The sequence below is a fragment of the Vulpes vulpes genome, chromosome 15, assembly GCF_048418805.1.
Source record: "Vulpes vulpes isolate BD-2025 chromosome 15, VulVul3, whole genome shotgun sequence".
In the NCBI taxonomy this organism is placed as follows: Eukaryota; Metazoa; Chordata; class Mammalia; order Carnivora; family Canidae; genus Vulpes; species Vulpes vulpes.
This window is the reverse complement of record NC_132794.1, coordinates 66,997,648-67,018,479: the sequence shown is the minus strand read 5'-3', so window position 1 is coordinate 67,018,479 and position 20,832 is coordinate 66,997,648. Positions and strand designations below refer to the sequence as shown.

The 20,832-nt window shown below is 40.0% G+C and overlaps 1 protein-coding gene across 17 annotated transcripts in view; it reads right to left on the bottom strand.

Annotated features, from left to right (window-relative positions):
* Nucleotides 1–20,832, bottom strand: part of TLN2 (talin 2) — a 424,341-nt gene that overhangs the window by 223,929 nt on the left and 179,580 nt on the right. For 6 of the 17 annotated variants that reach the window (XM_072738711.1, XM_072738720.1, XM_072738724.1 and 3 more), the window contains one exon: nucleotides 3,885–4,009. The exons of 10 other annotated variants lie outside the window; for them this stretch is intronic. The gene's annotated coding sequence lies outside the window, so the exon portion shown is untranslated. Of the gene's footprint in view, nucleotides 1–557; nucleotides 702–3,884; nucleotides 4,010–20,832 lie in introns of those variants that run through there. One more of the 17 variants, XM_072738721.1, reaches the window with a different exon arrangement.

Sequence of the window (20,832 nt, the reverse complement as noted above, 5' to 3'; positions counted from 1 at the left end):
CTTCCCTATTTTACTCTCTTACCAGCTATCTCCTCACCCCCAAATGAAACATATGAACTCAAAAGCAAAAACTAAAGGTTCTGAATCTAATGAAAAGCTACCTAATGATGACAGTCAACTTTTTAAGCAACAAAGGACTAGAAGAAAATGTATTCTGAATTTTTTTTCCACATCAGTATTAGCAGTAACCTCACAGCTAACGGTCTAAACTTAACGGTATTGGTGTGGATTGGCTATGAGTTACACTTAAGATACATTTACATTCCACATCTAGTATTTCATGTATGAACCACAGAGTGGACTACAACCATTTTCTTAAAACAACACAGCCAGCAAAAACTCATTTACAAATTTACACTTGGTTTTGGTAAATGGGACTAGTCAATCACTGGGTGAACCATGGAAGAGAGGCTTTCTTTGGGTTTACAAGCTATGAGATTTTCAATGAAAACAAATTATTTTCCCCATGTGTTCAAACCAATAGCCCCCTTCATCTGTAGTCATGAAAAACTCTCTGGAAAACATTCTACAGTGCTGTACTATTTACCTACACTCACCTGATTTGGGATACTCTGTCTCCAAGAGCTGTGCTTCCATTGGCATGGTAATGTTTCATTCTTTCCCATCCTGGCATGGGTTTATCAGCAGAGGGCTCAGTTAAAATCTCCAATGCCCATTCAAACAGTCACTCCATATGGATACTAAGTAAAGCAAATCCACTTAGTGATTGTGCCATGAGGAGGTAAGGACATATTGATCATCCTGATTAGCCCTGTCAGCTGGAAAAAGGCTTGCTGGCACTCAGGGCCAGCTGTGCAGGGTACACAGAGGCAATGGGCAACATCGAAGGCCTCCCAGCAATTGGTCTGGGCAGTGATGGATGCTATGTGGACAGCTTATGGGGTTATTAAGGATACAGAACTGGCCCAAGAGAAACCCAAACTACATCTCGTTTTATTAAGATAAAGTTAGATTAGTCATGATACAGTGCAGAACTAAGGAAGCTTTTGTCTCTTTTATCACTGACGCACGCAGAAAAAAAATCAATGTATATATTAAATAAGACAACTCAGTGAGTGTATGTGTTAGATGGGGATTACAAAACACTACTTGTCTGCACTTTAAGAACAAGATACATAAAATTCTTGAGTAAACAAATTACCTAATTTTACACTATTCAATCTGTGTTTTTTATTAATTATATTGCTGAAAAGAATATAATTCTTTTCAGAATTATAGAGGAGCCATGACTTTCTCTGCATTCCCTTTGTGCATATGAAGGTGCACCTGTTTAACAGATAAGGAAAAACATATCACTCTTCAGCCCTCATCCTGACAGGCCAGACTGAACGGAGACTGGCTGCTAGCTATCTCCTAACCCCAATCCCTCTGGACCTAGAAGAGTCCTCTAAAAGTTGCCAATGGCTGAAATCAGAAACCGTCAGAGAAAAATTCCCCTATATTTACAGACACAGACACACACACACACACACACACACACACATTCACTCACACACTCTTCTATTTCTTTCCTTCTGTGCTTCTTAATAAGTCCTTATTCATTTTAATTGTATAAGCTGAAGCAATTTTTTTTAACTTTCTGATTCTGTTTCCAAATTAAGACTAATCATCATTTCTGAATTCAGAATACTAATACCTCCAAATCACGGGAACACCCAGGATACTAGATTAAATAAAGTCACTAATGCCTGGTAGGGTTTACATCTAAAGGACAGAGGGGAGCAGAGGAAGGACATTAACACTCCAGAGGTTACCCCAAACAGACCAAGAAAAGCCTGGCTCATATGTGGTGCCTCCTAGGAAGGATGACAGAGGAAGTTTTCTTCTGGACAACAGTAAGCTTTTCCTGAACGTGCATACATGCTATCTGAAACTAAGCAGAGAGCAATTCTCCATTCCAAACTGGCTTTACATTCTGACTCTCATTGGTGAGAGGCTGCCTTATAGAATTAGCTAGAAATTTTATGTGCTGAAATTTCCAGATGTAGTCATTCCTTTCGAACACCTAATAATGGAAGCATGAGGTTTTGTCATATTGAGCCAATTCCTCTGCGGTCAGGGTGATCTTCACAGAAAATAAGAAGGCTATTGTCCCAATGAATGCAACCAAAGTAGATCATGTTGAAGTACAAGACTGCATCATCTCACTAACACTTTGCCATTATTTAAGTACCTCCACAACCACTTCAGGTGAACATACAGCAGCTGCGTAGCTGAGTTTCACAGCAGGAGCACCTAACCTATGACAATTTAAGCTTCCAAAATACATTTGAGAATATGGGGCTGGGGGTATACAGGGTGGTTGAATCAGTGTCAGCAAGATACCGCATTTTTATCTCTACTGACCAGATGAGTCCTTTCTTCTTTTAAAGACACTGTTACCCTTGCTCTCAGTAACTGCGTATTGACTTTCCTTTTTCCTCGCCTACTAGAGTGGGGCAGCAAACTGTGCCTCAGATGTTGTCTTTCTCACTGAAGACTCAAAAAGGACATCACTCCACAGCATCAACCTGCACCTTTCGCAGGGTTTGCAATTTGTTGACCCTCTAACCAGAGTCCTCAAGCACTGATCATGTGAATAAATCAGTACTTTATAGAGACCCAATCAATTCCTGAAATCCTACGGTGCTCCATGAAGCAGGTTTAAGGAACTGAAAATTCATTTTGATAGAACACTGGTAACAGGCATCCCTCCCCACAAATTTCAAAGGTCATGATTAACAAAGACCATGGAAGTTCCTTTAACAGAGATTCCAGGAAATTACCTTTTACGCTATGTTGACCACATGAAAATGGAAGGTACACCAAACGAGCTTCTAGCATATGGAAAATTTTCCTGCCTTGATTATACACACTGTAGTTTAAAACCTTGCTCAAATCAGAGCACCTTTAGCTAAAAGCTAAGTGGTAGGGTCTTCAGTCTCGGTCATTCTGCATTGGTTGCTGTATTAGTTCCCTAGAGCTGCCATAAAAAAAAAAATTACCACTTAATGTGTATTTTAAAACAATAGTTTATTCTTCCATAACTACAGAAGCTAGATCTGGAATCAAGAGCTGCTGGGGTCGGGTGGGGGTGTCCTGAAGACTCTAAGGAGAACCACTCCTTGTCTCTGAGCTATCTTCATGTGGCATTCTTCTGTGTCCTGCCTCTTTTTATAAGGACACCAATCACTGGATTAATCGAGTATGACCTCATCTCCAACCTTAAGTAACTCTATCTACAAAGACTGTTTGCCATTAAGGTTACAGTTTGTGTTTTCAGGTAGATATGAATTTGGAGGGGACACTATTCAACCCACTACAGTAATTAATGAACAGTCAAGTTGAAGTCTTAGGACAACTCCCATTTTGATATAAAAATACTTTTGGCAGAAATATGAAAATACAAAATATTATATACATATCCATGATAAATGAATAGTGTGGCATGTGAGTGACCTCATCTTAAGAAAACCAAGGATGAGCTAAGAAAAGCCACAACTATGAGTAAAGCAACACCAGCGGTGTCCATTTCTCTCTCACTCTTCTCTAACGTAACAGAGGTGTGTTGCTGGAGCCAAATATGGAAATTAAATTATATTTATCAGGAAAAACACACAGCACCGCCTCCCTCCTCACACCTTTAACCCAATGAATATTCACTGGCAACACATACTACATGTTTACCTAGACTCGTTGCTATGCTGCGCAGTTTAAAAATCAAACATTTCAGCATTCAGGCAACATTACAATCCAAACTGAGAACAGGGAGCAGGTCATAGTATAAGCCACAGCTCATTTGCTTTTCTGGGTTCTTCTGCAAAAATTAAAAGTTCAACTGTTTAATACTGTCAACTAGTTTATATGCTGAGGGTTTAACTCACAGATTTCAAAGCAAGTCCAGGGAAGCCATTTTCATGCACATTTTCTAACTGAAACCTTCCTTCTCTACACATAAAAAGCTGGGAAAGGTTTTCAGTGTCTTCAGCATGATGTTTCACTCTGAAAACTAAACACATCAGGAGAATAATCAACCAAAAAGCTTCAGAAAACCCTTTCACATCTGCAAGTTCTCTGGGCTTAACCAACCACCACCTTGATCGTTACAGTGTTTGCAAGAAGGGAACTCAATGTCTCACTCACCCAGCTCACTGCACTCTGCTGTTCCTTCAGTGGCAGGTGGAGACTCAAACCCCCTCAACACAAGCAGCACCAGCACCCTAGACTTCAGGGGAAGTTTCTGCCCCCATGAGAACCCTGCCCCTCAGTATGCATACACAGCACTGTAACACACAACCAGTTCACAAAGGTCACATCCCAGCCCTCTGAACAGGAGGCTCCTACTGAGTCTTCTCTCAATGTTGGGGATCCACGGTCTCCATCAAAAACTCACAGGAAAAGGTGCCCGTGTCCACGGGCCTGTCTTTAGGCCATGGGGGCAGTGGGGAAGGCTAGGGAGTGGGAAATGAATGAACTGTAAGCATTTTTCAAATCTTGTACCAGAAAGTAGTCCGTGAGGTTGGATGTAAGTCAGAATATCTAAACAAAATGTGGAGAGGAATCTTTCAAGTTAAGTTTCAAGTTAAATATAAGTCTGCAAAAATGTTTCTCAAGGTATTGGGCAACTATGATCCATTTTGTTGTTACTGAAGAGGGAGATGCCTATCTGAAAAATCATTGGAGACAATCAGCCTGGATTAGCTGACCTCCTCAAAGTTTCTCCTGCCTTTTCAGAGAAGACTTTTTATCCGTAAGACTACCAACTCTGTTCCTAGTGTCGTATGGAAATGCTTCCTCTAAATAGAAGGAATCAGTTTCTTCCTTTATATCTTCAGCACTAAAATCTACTCCACTCCCCCCACGCATTTGATTTCCAAGTTCTAGCAAACTAAAATGAAAGGAAACCCCAATGGAGAGCCGCTCAGTGTGACAGACACTTCAAACAGGCAGGCAGTTCAACAGTCAGAGGTGCCACGTGGCAGCCAGGGCTGTGGCTATGGCAGGCGGCCTCTCTGATCCAGGTGTGACAGCCCACACAGGGCTGCTCGCAGAGGCATGACGAAGGGGAGAGAAGCCAGTGCATCTCCCTGCTTGTGGTATAGTTCTATTTCTTCTTTCTTCAAGCATTCCATCAGCTCTCTATAAACGTGAAGTCAATGATAAGTGGGTACCTCTACATAATGGATTAGGGAGGTGAAGTGTTCTGTATCATTTAACTATTGGGGAGGGTAGACTGAGAAGTCAAAACCTGGAAGTGATCCCCAAAAGGAATTCAGGGGATGGTTCCAGAGGGAGAACATGCCAAGGATGGGCTGCAAGTTACTGGAGTCACCTTCAGGCAGATCCTCCAATCTCACCCATAACACAGAGGTGGCAAAAGCACTTGGCCCGGCTAACTTCTGCCTTCTACTCTGACATATTTCAGCTGCTGTACAATTTTCTCCAAATGCATGACGCTGACAGTCTGGAAAGAAAGCAGCTGACCCCGCTCCTGATAATACCTGTGCAATGTGATTTATAAATCGATAGTCTAAACAATCAGAGCTTCATGAAGCCTTACTTTCAACTCTGCACCTCGACAGAGACATTTTACAGGCATATAGTGTACTACATGGTCAAGTCTCCTTTTCTGAGAAGTTACAAATACCATGTGAAGACACCCAGTTGAGTGACAATTCTACTCTGCCACAACTAGTCCAGATGGCAATGACCACACAAGGCCAGAGGAACCTGCAATCTCAACACTGTCTTCTGACAAAGTAATTATTATTCATCAAGTGCTTTCTATGAAAATAAGATTAATGAGGCAACTCAGGCTAGACCAAAGAGCAATAGCAAAAAGCATCTTTTTGAGTAAAGGTTGAGTTTAAGGATGTTAAAAACATAATCGACAGAAGTTCAGGTGGGAGATGGGACAGCAAAGGCCCTCAAACTTACACAAGATTCCCAGTGATATTACCCAGGGAGATGAAAATGTGGGAAAAAACTACAAATCACCCAAAGTCTGGGCTACTACCTATCTAGAAATAGTTACTTCCAAAGAAACTGTACTGAAAATAGTAACAAAAATGTTGCAAAAAAATGTTACCTTGGTCACCCAATAGTAATACCAACAATAAAGCTAAAATTATTACATCCTCAAAAAATAAAATAAAAACATAAATTGACTACATTCTTGTGCTGATATAAGACAAATAGATAAATAAAACAGACACAATATCTACTGCATATACTATGTTCCTAGGTGAAAAAAACCTTCATCAGAACCCTATTAAGAAATAAGGATCATCAAAAAGTGGTACTGGGCAAATTGATCTGGAAAAAAAAGTTAAGTCATGCTTCATATTTTACACTGCAATAAAGATTTATATGAATTGAGAGCTGTATTTTCAAAAATAAAAGCATAAAACAGTAAGATTTACATCATTTACCTGAGTCAGACTAGGAAAGGTCTAAAAATTAAAAATAATGCAAGAGAAGAAATCACAAAATTATTTTATACAATATAAAAAGTAAAAACATTGCTAAGTACAAAGAGAGACAATGAACTTTGAAAACATATCTATAGCTTGACAAAAAGTTACTATCTACCAGAGAGATATTGGCTAGAGACTTTAAAAAGCTCAGAAAATGAAATATCCTAATATAAAACGGTTAAAGAACACTGACAGATTTTTCACAGAAGACCACAAGTGGCAAGAAAATAAAGCGGGGGGATTCATCTTCAATAATAGCTTCAAAATATACATCCAAACAAAATATTCTCTACCATGTTAGCCAGGATATGAACACTCATCATTTTGGAAAGAAACAGTGAAATACACATTTCCTTCCATAGGAGGTATATATATATATTTGTTTTGTTTTGTTTTGGCAGTCAGTATGACGAGCTTCTTTAAGGGTTTTCAATATGGTCACACTGTTTAAACTGATACTTTCATTTCTAGGAGTCTACTGAAATGAAATAGAGATAAGACAAGTATTTATTTTTGAGGACATTCATCACTGATTTCAGGAACTAAACAAAATAATGTAATAAGCTGCATACAAAGATGCACATATACATAAGAAACTGAAAGAAAATCCACCGAAATGTTATAGAATTTTACTGTCTTCAAATTCTGGCTTTAGAAGTGATCTACAGTTTGCTATCATATGTATGTGTCTCCTGGTCAATTTAAAAAACATGCCAAGGGATCCCTGGGTGGCGCAGCGGTTTAGCGCCTGCCTTTGGCTCAGGGCGCGATCCTGGAGATCCGGGATCGAATCCCACGTCGGGCTCCCGGTGCATGGAGCCTGCTTCTCCCTCTGCCTGTGTCTCTGCTTCTCTCTCTCTCTCTCTGTGTGACTGTCATAAATAAATAAAAATTTTAAAAAAATAAAAATAAAAATAAAAAACATGCCAAATTAAAGCAGCTCTAAGAGGGGTATGCTTTATCTATCATTGAGGGGTAGGCCTATACAGAATGTTCTTAAATATGTTCAAGCCATTTTTATTATATATTTATAATCTAAATATGATATGGACCAATGAAATATGAGCACTAAAGGAAAGAATTGCTGTTTGAATAAAAATTCAGTAAAATGTTTGGTGAATTGCTAAAAAAGACCAATGCTGCCAGAGGAGGCGAGCGCCAGACAATTCTCAACAAATTGAGAGAATGTTCTCAAATACAAAAGCAATCTATACTCTTCTTACATCTTTAACAATTCTCACTTTTTTAAAAAAAGAATCCATATACACACACACACACACACACACACAGACACAAAGAATATTACTCAGCCAAAACAAAGAAATCTTGCCATATACAACATGGATGGACCTACAGGATTATTATGCTAAGTGAAGTAAGTCATAGACAAATACCACAGGACTGACTTCATTTACATGTGGAATCTAAAAACAAAGACAAGGCGGCAAAAAATCCAACAGACTTAAATACAGAGACCAACAAACTAATGACAGCCAGAGGGGAAGTGAGTTTGGGGATGGGCAAAATAAATAAAGCGAATTAGGAGATAGACATAATATGCTCTACACTTGAAACTAACATTGTAGGTCAATCATTCTCCAATAACAAAATAAAAAAGAATCCCAAATTGTAGATGATGAACTCCATAGTGTGGGAGTGGCTCATGATGGAAAGATGCTACAGAACTCCAGTTATACACATATCAGAAAAGTTTTGTTTTTAAGATTTTATTTATTTATTTATTTGAGAGAGAGAAAGAGAGAGACAGAGACAGAGACAGACAGAGAGACAGAGACATAGAGGGAAAAGCAGGCTCCTTGCAGGGAGCCCGATGTGGGACTCAATCCCTGAACCCGGGATCACGCCCTGAGCCAAAGGCAGACACTCAACTGCTGAGCCACCCAAGTGTCCCGAGAAGTTTCTTAAAGACATGTATTTGTGGGAGGCCTGGGTGGCTCAGTAGTTGAGCATCTGCCTGTGGCTCAGTGTGTGATCCTGGAGTCCCAGGATGGAGTCCCACTTCGGGCTCCCTGCACTTCTCTCTCTGCCTAGGTCTCTGCCTCTTTCTCTGTGTCTCTCATAAATAAATAAAACCTTAAAAAAAAAAAAAAGGACACGTATTTTTTTAAAACCACATTTAAACGTTAAAACATTTTATGATCCTCACCTTTAACAACAGACTTTTGCCAACTTAATTACAAGTGTAATTAAACTAATTTTGACAAGCTAAATTTTAAGTCTGGTCATATGAAGTAAATAAGGTGGTTTCCTTTGCATCCCTTTGTACATTGGAGGAGGAAATGTTCTTCAATTTGAAGAGCAAGGTGATAGGGTGGGGGTGGAGAGAAGAGGGGAAAAAAAAAAAGCCAGAAAGAGAAGCTATTTTAGAATTCTAAGCAGCAAAACCAAAAGCCTGTGCAGAAATTTTACAACATTTAGATGTTGTAATGACTAATTATAAGGTCAATGCAGTAATGCAAATGTTTTTACCTGGCACAGGGGATTTTATCAAAAGACAGCAAAATTATCAATTCAAATTTTTTGGCATATTGTTCCAAAAAATTCTAATAAAGCACTATAAATTCCAAAAGAAAACAAAACAGCTTATGAACAATTTAGCAAATGATCTTTTTTTAAACCTCTGTTTTGTTTTGTTTGGTTTTTGTTTGTTTGTTTTATTTTGTTTTTGTAGAGAGAGAAAACAAAGAGGGCAGAGAGAAAGGGAAAATGTCAAGGAGGCTCCCTGCCCAAGCATAGAGCCTGACTTGGGGCTTAATCTTATGACCCTGAGATCATGACCTGAGCTAAAATCAAAATCAAGAGTCAGATGCTTAACCAGCTAAACCAGGCATTCCCCCCCCCCTTTTTTTTTTTTTACTTTTCACACCCAACATGGGGCTCAAACTCAACACCCTGAGATCAAGAGTCACATGCTCCACCAACTGAGCCAGCCACATGCCCCAATTTAGCAAATGTTCTTTAAGCTAGCCAATAAATGTCATGCTATGGGAGCTGAGCAAATGTATTGGTTATTCCATATATTAGGCCCAATTCTTAAAAACATTTTTATTAAAGCATTATTGGCAATAAAACATACATATTTAAAGGATATGAATTTTTATGCAGGTATACACTTATGAGATGATCGGGACTATCAAGATAATGAACATACCCATAACTTTTACAAAGTTTTCCTGTACCCCCCTGGTAAGCCCTCAGTCCCAACTGTCCCTTTCTGCTATACTCCGGCAACTAGGAATCTGTTTTCTCTCATCATATATTAGCTTGCAGTAACTAGGATCTTACATGAATGTAGCATGTACTTTTTTGGTCTGGCTTTATTCACACAGCGTCATTATTTTCAGCCATCCATGTCAATAGTTCATTTCTTTTTATCATGGAATCATATTTCCTTGAAGGGATATAGCACAATTTACTGATCCTGTCACATGTAGATGAACATTTGAGGTTTCCAATTTGGGACTATTATCAATAAAGCTCATAGTAACAGGTGCATGTGCCCAATGTCTTGCCTTTGAAATCTGCATACCAGTCTTTTATAAGGACATAGCTTACATTTCTCTTGGGTAAATATCAAGGGTTGAATATCTGGGACATAAAATAGGCGTTAAGTTTCTTCAAAAGTGGTGCTGGGCAAATTGTTCCTCTGAAAAGCAATTAAGTTATATCACACCTCATACCATCACATTTATGATGAAAGTCATGAATTAAGAGATTTTTAAAATCTGAGTACAGGACATGAATAACAGAAAAAACTGCTCACCCCTTTTCCCAGTAGATTGTACCATTTTACATTCCTGCCAGGAATGTGTGAATTCCATGTCAGCTCCAAGTAGTTTTGTAGGACACAGGACCCCTTGTCTATGCCACACTTGCTATACACGGCTTTCCTTACTTTAAAAGAACTGGAGCATAAGTTGACCATTATAAATATTCATGAAGGTGAAATTTTAATTTCTGCCCTTTCCTTGTAGCACAGACCATAAGGAAAAGCACCAAAGTAAGTTGATAGGAACAATGATATACATTTATTATCATATTCTTCATTGTATGTGTTTCATCATATAATTATCCTACAACAACCTTATGAAGTACTAAAATAAAACCATCAAATCCATTTTATATGTGAATAAACTGAGGGAAAGAGAGAACAAATTCATTACCCAGAATAGAACTAATGAATTGGCAGAGGCAGGACATAAACTCAGAAATCTGAGCCCTGAGCTTTGGCTCTTTACTATTATCTGTATTCCCTGCTACCATCTACACAGTCCTGAATACTGGTCATTTCTCTTCCAAAGCTATACATTTCTTTCCAGTTCTACCTCAGACAATAGATTTCAAATCTTCAAGAAGGAAAGTGGGTAATAAGCCTTACAATATCATTTTCAGCTAAACAGTCAAAGCAGATGCTGGCTCCTTCCTCTACCGACATTTCTACATAATAGAAAATCATCCCAGCAAGACAGAATAGATATTGATAAAAAAAAAAAATCAACCCAGTAGATACCACCTATTAAGTGTGTAAGTCTGTCCTAAAGAGCGAGAAGACGTTTCAAAGAGCATACTTATTTTTAACAAAGTGCTTTTTCCGGTGGAAAGGAGGGGGGTAAAGTCTCAGGAGCAGGGAGATTCATTGCCCACTACATCTCAGGCTGCTGCAGTTTTACAAAACCCAATCCAGATTTGCCATAAAGACCCAGGGCTGGAAGATAAAACACAACACACTGCTGACCTGGTTAAGAACTTCTTGGCATTGGTTGCCATCGTTTCTCAAGGGTAAAAACAGACAGTAATTGTGCAGCCACTTCTTTGTGTAAATAGAGCCTGAGAGTCCAAAAGGGATGAAGACAGCCCTCATGTTAAAAAGAAAGCCTGGAAAACACCACTTCTTGCCAGCAGCAGACCATGACATTGACCACATCATACAGAGTATTGATTCTTAATCAAAAAAAAAGAAAAAAGGTTGGAAAAAATAATCAGCATCTCCCAGCACTCTGATAAAAGGGAAGCAAATTGCTCTACTAGCAAGACTAGGTCAGGTAGAGAGCTTTGAGCATGAAGGATTGTTCAATGACCAATCAAAAGTTAGCTACAGCCTACCAGGTGCATAGCACTGTGCTAGATTGGAGGGGAGTAGGTGACACACGGGTGGGGGGGGGGGATGGTTAGATATATGCACTAAGTAGGAGACCAGATTGCTAACCCAACGAGGAGTTCATCACCAAGCTGGAGAAAAGGCCTATACTCCAGAAAAGATGATGACATACCCAGTACCAGAACAATAATGATCCACCATCAACATCTTTGCTAACATTGACTAAGTACAGCCCCTGTGCTAAGTTCTTTCAAAACACTGACTCATTTAATCCTCCCCAAATCATGTGAGATAGGCATTGCTTATTTCCATTTCACAGATTATTAAACTGGGATAAGGTCCAAGAATTGCTCCTGACCATGCAGCCAGAAAGTGGTATAGCTGGAAATCCAAAGCCACTTTATTCAGCTCCAAAGTTGATGCTAGGTACTAAATTACAAAAACTCTACCAACTCTTCAGATGCTCTTTCAAGAATGATCCCTCTGTGGTTAGTGAGAGCCTGGAAGGCTCCCACAGGGAGGAGGGAGATGAGCTTCAAGAAAAACTCAAGGGAAAGAATCAAGAACATTGTAAGACAAGGAGAGGCCTTCAAAGACTGGGCAACCATTTGGCAGGATATAGTCAAACAATGTCACCAACATATACCAGTCATTTTGTATGCCATGCTTTAGTGACACAGTAATAACTCACATACGGTCCCTGCCCTCCAGGGACTCATGGTCTTTTGAGGGAGGCAGACACCTCCAAGTGGCTTTAGAGAGTGGATCTCTCAGGCAGGACATACTACTGAAGCTCTGGAGTAGCTACCTCCACCATTCATACCTGAGCCTAGAATGTCAAGAGGTGTTTATCTGCACCAGAGGAGATGGCACTGCTTTAAGTCAATACATAAAGTCAGTTTTGGGTTCTTTCACCACTCATTAGCTTTAAAATAATTTTCCCCCAAATTTGCTGTTATTTGCATTATTTCTTAGAAGATGAAAAGGAGGCCTCATAAATATTTTAATATCAGCCTACCTTAAATTGGCATGTAGACTATAAATGGAATAGTAAGATATAATTACATCCACTCCCCTTCTTGCTCCCAGCCTTCCTGTCCAGAAGAAATCAGCTTTAAAGTCATTATGTGGGAAAGAATAAGATAGGTGGCAGCAAAGGAGTTTGTGGGGGTGTGGGGATGGGGGTTCCATGGTGGCCTAGAACAGAGAAAAACTTCAAGGGAACCCATGGAGTTATACTGGAATTTCAAGTATTGGCGTGAATTCATGGTTTTCAAGACAAACATGCAGACAGACACAGAGACACAGCTGTGTGTGGTTAGTGGTAACACATGCATGCAAAGACAGGTACACAGTGAATCCTCATTATGTGCAGATTCTGTATCTGCAAATTCACCTACTTGCTAAAGTCTATTTGTAATCCCAACAGCACTCTCCTGGTTATTTGTGGACACAAGAAAGTAGCAAAAATGAAGTCATCTTGTGTACAAGTTCCAGCTGAGGTCTAACAAGAGGACATTATTGCCATTTCGGCTGTCAGCCTAACAAATATCCTTTTTTTGCAGTGTATTTAATGTCATGACTTTTGCAGTCTTGTTGATGACTTAGCTGTTTAAAATGGCCCAAATATAGTGGAGCACCGTCTGTAGTGTTCCTAAACCCAGAGAGGCTATGATGTGCCTTCTGGAAAAAATGTGTATGTTAGATAAGCTTCATTCAGGCCTAGGTGCTGTTGACCACTGAGTTCAATGTTAGTGAATCACCAATATATACTAAATATGGTATCTTTAAAAGGAAACACATCTGGGGATCCCCGGGTGGCTCAGCGGTTTGGCGCCTGCCTTCAGCCCAGGGCACAATCCTGGAGTCCCGGGATCAAGTCCCACGTCGGGCTCCCGACATGGAGCCTGCTTCTCCCTCTGCCTGTGTCCCCCCCCCCCTCTTTTTCTATCATGAATAAATAAATCTAGAAAGAAAGAAAAGAAAGAAAAGAAAGAAAAGAAAGAAAAGAAAGAAAAGAAAGAAAAGAAAGAAAAGAAAGAAAAGAAAGAAAAGAAAGAAAAGAAAGAAAGAAAGAAAGAAAGAAACACATCTAAAACAAGGTAATATTGTGACCAGAGGTTGGCAAGCCTGTATTTCCCCTAGGAGCAATGGCTCCATGCTCACTAATTCAGGGATCCATGAGACACCATAGGACATAATTACTGTGAATAACAAGAACCTAATGCATTTTATAGCTCTAACCACTGAGGTGGCCTGGGATTGAGGATATCCCAGTATCAAGGAACACAGAGCCTAGATCTTGGCTTCAAAGTACCCTTCTCTAATAAAAACTACTCAGGCTCCATCAGGAAAGGCCTGAATACAGGGATGAGGAAAGATAAGTGTGGCACCTCCTATTAAGTCCAGAATTGCCCAAAGAATGATGTGGATGGGTCAGAAGGACACAGAAACCAGTTTGAGGGGACTCCTACTGGCTAAACCAAGAACAATTTAAACACCAAAATGATAGTCATGACTTGATGAATGCAATATGAAAACATGAGCCCATACCAATATAAATCCATGCATAAATAAAATCAAAGTTAGATAAGGAATGAGAAAGCTACATTGTTAGTTCCAAAGTATCTCCTGAAAACAGGGGGGATAAAACCTCTTCAGAGAGGAAACCTGGCCAACAGCACCTGAATCATGGGGTGATGTGATCATAGGGTGATGTGATCCTAATCAATCATGAGACACATCTAGATTGCACACATGAGAGGATGCAAAAACCATACAGCCTCATTGTTATGATTCTCTTGCCAAGGAGGTAAAACATGAATTTAATCATGAGTCAAGACACAACCCAAATGTAGGGATACACTACAAAATAACTGGTCTTTCATCTTCAAAAGGATCTAGGTCATGAAAACCAAGAAAAGACTCATTGACTGTCCTGACTAATGAAGACAAAAGACGTGAGACAAGTAACTGCAGCAAATGATTCTGAATGTGATCCTCCAGCTATAAGGAATGTGCAAGGGATGTTTGGGAAAAGTGAAGGGTGCCCAAGATTACATGGTAGCAATTTTAATGATTGTACTATGGTCAGGTTCAAAGATGTCCTTTTACAGTAAAAATAATTGGAAGTGATGGTGCATTAGGTCAGCAACTTCCAATCGGATGGTTCGAGGGACCATTCTTTGTGCTGTACTTCCAGCATTTCTGCAACTTTGGGACTATTTAAAGGAGCTTTCCAAGTATTAAAAAGAAAAAGATATGTAACAGAGCAGTAAGCATGACAAGAATGAAGCACATGAGGAGCATTCTTCTTTAACTATTCACTCCTAAAGCCACACGCCCTCAAGCCCTGCAGGCTTACTGCACTGCCTCATCCTCTCCCACACAGCCACCCTTCCTGCAAGAGTTCTCTACACTGACAGACCTCTAATTACTCACTGTATTCCTCATCTGACTTCTGCTGAGCCCTGCCACGGGGCTTCAGGCATTCCTTCTCCCGTTCTTATCTGTGTGCACCACCCTGGACAACAGTGGCCACTCTAGCAGATTCTCCCAATCTGTCTGACCCACTCCTGGCTCAGTCTCCTCCACAAGCTCTCATCCTTGCTTTAATCTCATGGCCTGTGAGCTCTCTCCTGGCCCCTTCTCCTGTACACCCTCACCTGGTGGATCTCATCTGCTCTTAGGACTTGCATCCACCAGATCTACAGATCTGTCTCCTATGCTCTTTATTCAAGTCTATCATGTATTCAAGCCCTTTCACGAGCATATATTAATTTCATCTTACTCAAAAATCAACTCATCTCTTCTTCCCTGCCACCACCCTCCCAAACTTGCTCCTCCTTCCTGTGTTCCCGATCTCAATAGAACCAACATCCATCCAACTGCCAAAGCCACAGCAAAGAGTCATGCTTGACATGAGCCTCTCCTACACTCCCACAATGGACAATCACCAATTCCTGATCACTACCTTCTAAGAATCTCTCAAATCTGTCCTCGTCTCCTACACCCCAGAATACCATCATTCCTGCTCAAATTACTGCAATAGCTTCCCACTGGGCCCCCCACTTTTCCTCTTACTGCTTTTGAATACACATTCCACATCTCACTTGGCAGCCTTTCCTAAAGTTATCAGACTATATCCTACTCAGCTATGGCCATTTAAAGGATTCGGACTGTCCTTAGAAAAAGTCCACATCCCTTACAAGGTATTACAAGATCTACTTTCAACTCTATCTTAAACCCTCTGCACCAACTATATTCAGTATTTTCCACCTCTACCTTCTGGCAACAATGCCCCAACATTCAGCAGAATGCCTGGCATTTTGTAGAGGTTCAATAAATGCTTGTTGGATGAGTTGGTTAGATGGGGGGAGGATAGCTCAAACTAATTTTTAACACAAAACACCAATTTTCATGGGGCACCTGGGTGGTTCACTGGGTTGAGGATCTGCTTTTGGCTCAGGTCATGATCCTGGAGTCCTGGAATTGAGTCTCACATCAGGCTCCCTGCTCAATGGGGAGCCTGCTTCTCCCTCATCCTTCTGCACCCCCACACCATCATTTACGTTCTCTTTCTCTCAAATAAATAAAATATATTTTTTTAAGAAACCACCAATCTTCAAATATATAGAAGTATTACAGGTCACTCAAATCCTGGGTTAGGGCTCAACAAAAATGTCAGACAGGGTTTGCACAAAATTATAAGCAGCTCAAGATCAAGGTCCTTGAGGCTAGACTTTACAGAGGAAGAAGAAAGACATACTTGCTCACAGCTGTTCAGATAGTGGTTCTTGTAGTCACATGTCATAGCAGGATGCAATTCCACTTTACTTACTATTTAAGAACCAGTGCCTATGGAGTGCTGATAGTAAACTCAGGAAGAAGGGGCAGTGAGCCCACCCAGGGACAGGGAGAGACATATGCACACTCGTGCACTCAGGGCCCAGAGGGAGTCAGGTTAGTTCCACCAACAGGTCAAATAAATCCAAAGGCATGAAAACCAAATTAGAGGTAAAAAATCAAATGAGAAACACTTATGGACACTCACTTGGTACACAATGGTGTAGAAGGATATTTTTGTACCTTTTATTATTCCCCATGTTTTCCTAAAACTCCACTAATATGTGACCACTCTGGAGGCTTGCTGGATGAGGCCAATATGCTCCCAATTACTGCTACCCACTTTACATTAGGTCCTACGGAGAAGTCAAAGGAGAGATAGAGTCAAGAAAAAAACATGCGCAGGCAATGGAATTAAGGCCACTTAGGGGAAAACCATCACTGAAATAGCATTCATTAAGGTAATCTCATTAAGGAGGAGGAGTCACGCAGATGGGCTGCCCTGCCATCAGCCTTTCAAGTCTCAGGAGGAGCCCTAGATGTCTGAGTGACAAATAAAAAGCCACCAAGACTTCTGTGACCCCACAATGGCTCTGATGACTATTAAGCACTAAGACAGATCTAGTCCCCAGAGAAAAGAGAATCTTGAGAGAAATCCCAGGGTGCTCAAGGGCAGAAGAAACCCTACAAACACAAAAAGAAAAGCAACATCCAAAGGACACTCAGACAAGGATGACAAAATTACAGCTGTGCGGAAACAGAGGTAGCCTAACCACATGGAAAATGCAACAGGAGATGAAAAGGTAGCAGAGGGTAGTGTGGTGATGCCTCCACACCGAGCCACAGCTCAGCATCTAACACTGGCCGACACTGTGGTCAACAAAAGCCTAACCACTGACCTCATGCTTGGGTTAGTGCAACCAACGCTCAAGTAAGGGATGATCAGGATACTATTTTGACCTACTTATCATTCATGGAGACAATATGTGTTCTAGGCCTGGATTCCACCATCATTGAACTTTTTACTGGTAATCCACAGGTTCTCCCTTCCCAGTATTACAGTAATTCCAACCCCCTAGAAGATCTTTCCAACTTAGCAAATGTCTCCTTACCAAATTCTCTGTCATCATTAACACTGTAAATGGATACAAATTAAAGATCTAGTAACACTGGTGTGGCACTTGTTATTCCCATTATTATCACTATGCAAATCTATTGAAATATGTCCTATGTATCCAAGTAAGGGAGATTCTGATATTTTGTCCTTCAAATTCCTAAGTGTGGTAGCATGCCGATCTGAAGTGACATTTCCTGAAAATGAAAATCGAGGCAAATACAGGAGATTGGCTGGCCTGTAGCATGGAGAGGCTGTACAGCTAAATACTACATATTGCCCAGACTGCTTTGCTGCTATGGAATCCAATGGGACAGACTCTCCACTGATGAGATGGGCTCATGGGAACTTTGATTTGGAACTGAGTCATGGGGCAAAAAGGTAGAATGTAAGGGTATCCACAAAAAAGCAAGGTCTCTTGGCAGAGGAGGCATAGTGCAGGAGCTAGTAGCTCAAATAGTGGGTTTCTAATTCAGCAGTTTCCTACAACAGCAGCCATGGCAGTTTTCTCGATTCTGGTAAGAGAAAATGGTTCTGGGTATGGGTATCCTAGAGGCTTACCCTAGAGCCATTCTTCCTCCACACCTTCCAGTGATTCTGGAAGCACTCATCCCCTGGATTACATCTACTTCAGCAGTAACTCCCTAGAGTAGACTCTGTGTCTAGTACAGGAAATGTGAGCAATAACAAGAAGCTCATCACTTTTACTAGTTTATTAAATTCATAAAATATTAGGTAAAATACTTAGCCACAAAGGATAAAGAAACAAACTCAATTTATTTTAATATTTTGCTATAATATCATTTGGGCTAGGGTAATTCATATAAACCATAGTATCACACAATTTTATAAACCTAAACCTGCACTCTAATTCACCTCATTCATAAACATGAGATAACTTGACCTACTTTCTAATATATTCAGCTCCTTCTTGTCTGCATTAATCTTCAGTGACATTTTAAAAGTTGCTCTAATAATTTCCATTATATGAAAATACATTTTTTTCATTTATATCATCTTTGATTTTCCTCCCACAAACTAAAGGCTGTTTTCTCAATAGTTAGCTGCCAAATGTCGTAGGAAACGAGAGGTGCAAGACAGCTGACACAAAAGGCTCGTTGGTAATTGGGCTGAATGGGGTTTCTCAACAGAGTGAGGGTGGAAAATGGGGATAGGAATGAGACAATTATGCCCTAAGCCCTCACAATGTGGAATGGTGAGTTTGGTACTCTATTTGTATATAACCAATGGAAGATTGGAGAATACAGATTTTATAAATAAATGCAAGTTTCCTATCAAACCATATAATGAGATCATCACTTCTCAATAACTCTTTAATTTCAGGTAATAGAAAAGAAATCTGCTCCCATAGACACATTCCAATTACATACACATTGAGAAAAACTACAGCCTCCCTGAGCAGCCTGGACTCGTTGCCTCTGATGGAGCCCTCTTTAATCCACTGGTAATAATCCTTTTGAGTAGGTCCTTCTTGTGCTCAAGAATGTTCTATGGCTCCCCAATGCCCAGAGCAAAGCTTCGCAAATCATGGCCAATAAGTTCTGATTGATTTTTACATGTTTAAATAGTTGAGGGGAAAGATTAAGAATTCTACTTCATAATATATGATTAACAGCACGAAATCCAAATTTCAGTGCCCATAAATCTAGTTTGATTGGAACACAGTCACACTCATTTATTTATGAATTGTCTATGGCTGCTTTTCACACTCCAGCAGCAGACTTCAGTAGTTGCAACATCGATGGTAACTTAAAATATTTACAGCCTGGGTCCTTTGCTGGAAAAGATTGCCAACTCCTGCCCTGAAGTAGAAGATTGAAAGTCCTTGGCCTGGCAATGCAATGTGTGGAAATCTGCATTCCATCAACCTTCCTAAGACTGATTTTCTTCTATATGAAAACAGAAAGTCTACTCCACTCAAAAGTTCTTCTCCATTTGTCCCAAACCTAACTTCCCTTTCCTATCCCAAAGCTCAGTTCATCCCAACGGTTGCAGACATCCTTTACTTTCTTCATTAGAAGAGTCATACTATACATCATTTAATTTCCATAACATTGGAAAAGACAAATGATTTTTAAGAGTGCTTGAGGTGGGGTGTCTAGGTGGATCAGTTGGTTAAATGTCTGCCTTCATCTCAGGTCATGATCCCGGGTCCTGGGATCTAGCCCCACATTGGGCTCCCTGCTCCACGAGGAGCCTGCTTCTCCCTCTCCCTCTGCCTGCTGCTCTGCTTGCTCATGCTCTCTTTCTCTAATAAATTAAAAAAATCTGAAAGAAAGAAAAAAGAAAAGAAAAAAAGAGTTCCCAAAGCTATTCCACACAGCACTATTCCTAGTAATAAGTAAAAAATGAAAAAAAGCATGTCCACCAATAGGGCAGGCTGAGTATGTCAAGAGTAAACCCACACAATGGCAGGCTATGCAGCTGTGCAAAGGAGTGTGAATCCATGATCTTTGTGATCTTTGTGCATCACCATGGACAAGAACCAGGGAAGATTAAGTGGGGAAAAAAAAAGTAAATAAAAGTGTACAGAATACTATGGTGTACTAGAAAAGGGAGGGATATGTAAATATGAAAGCACACACATATTTCCTGATATCAAAAACCAATACAAGGATAAACCAGATTTTTTTTCAAATGCTACATATGGGAAGAGAGGAAATGGGATGGCAAGACAACAGGGGTAAAACAAAACACCTCTGAATACGCCTCATATTATAGATGAGACTTGGAAACCATGACAATACTGCACAATATTCAACTGAAAAAGGGAATCTCTAAAAGCCAAAACTAAAACCAATGAGCCTAACTTATATATCTAGTTGGTGGCACAATCACACATAACTATTCTAGACATCTTTACAACTAGGTCTATTGTGTATATAGCATGAGATAAAGCAAATGAAAAAATATGATATCAGTGAGAACTGGGGTGAAACAAAGAACACTGCTATAAAATTGATTAAGTAAAACCCTATATATCTGAATGTTACTTAGAAGTATCCATATGCACTAATAATTGGTTTTGTCTTTATATATAACATACACATAAACACAAATGCACATATATATACATATTCCCTAGTTTGGTCCACTGAAAAGATCTAGAAACAATGATGAATCCAATGACAATAAACATTCCTAGTTTCGCATTGTGCCTTCTAAATACTCAAAGGAACCAGGGTTCCCTGGAGAAGTAGTAGATCTAAGTCTGAAATAAGAAATGGGTTAAGACAAGCCTGTGACATTGTGTCACA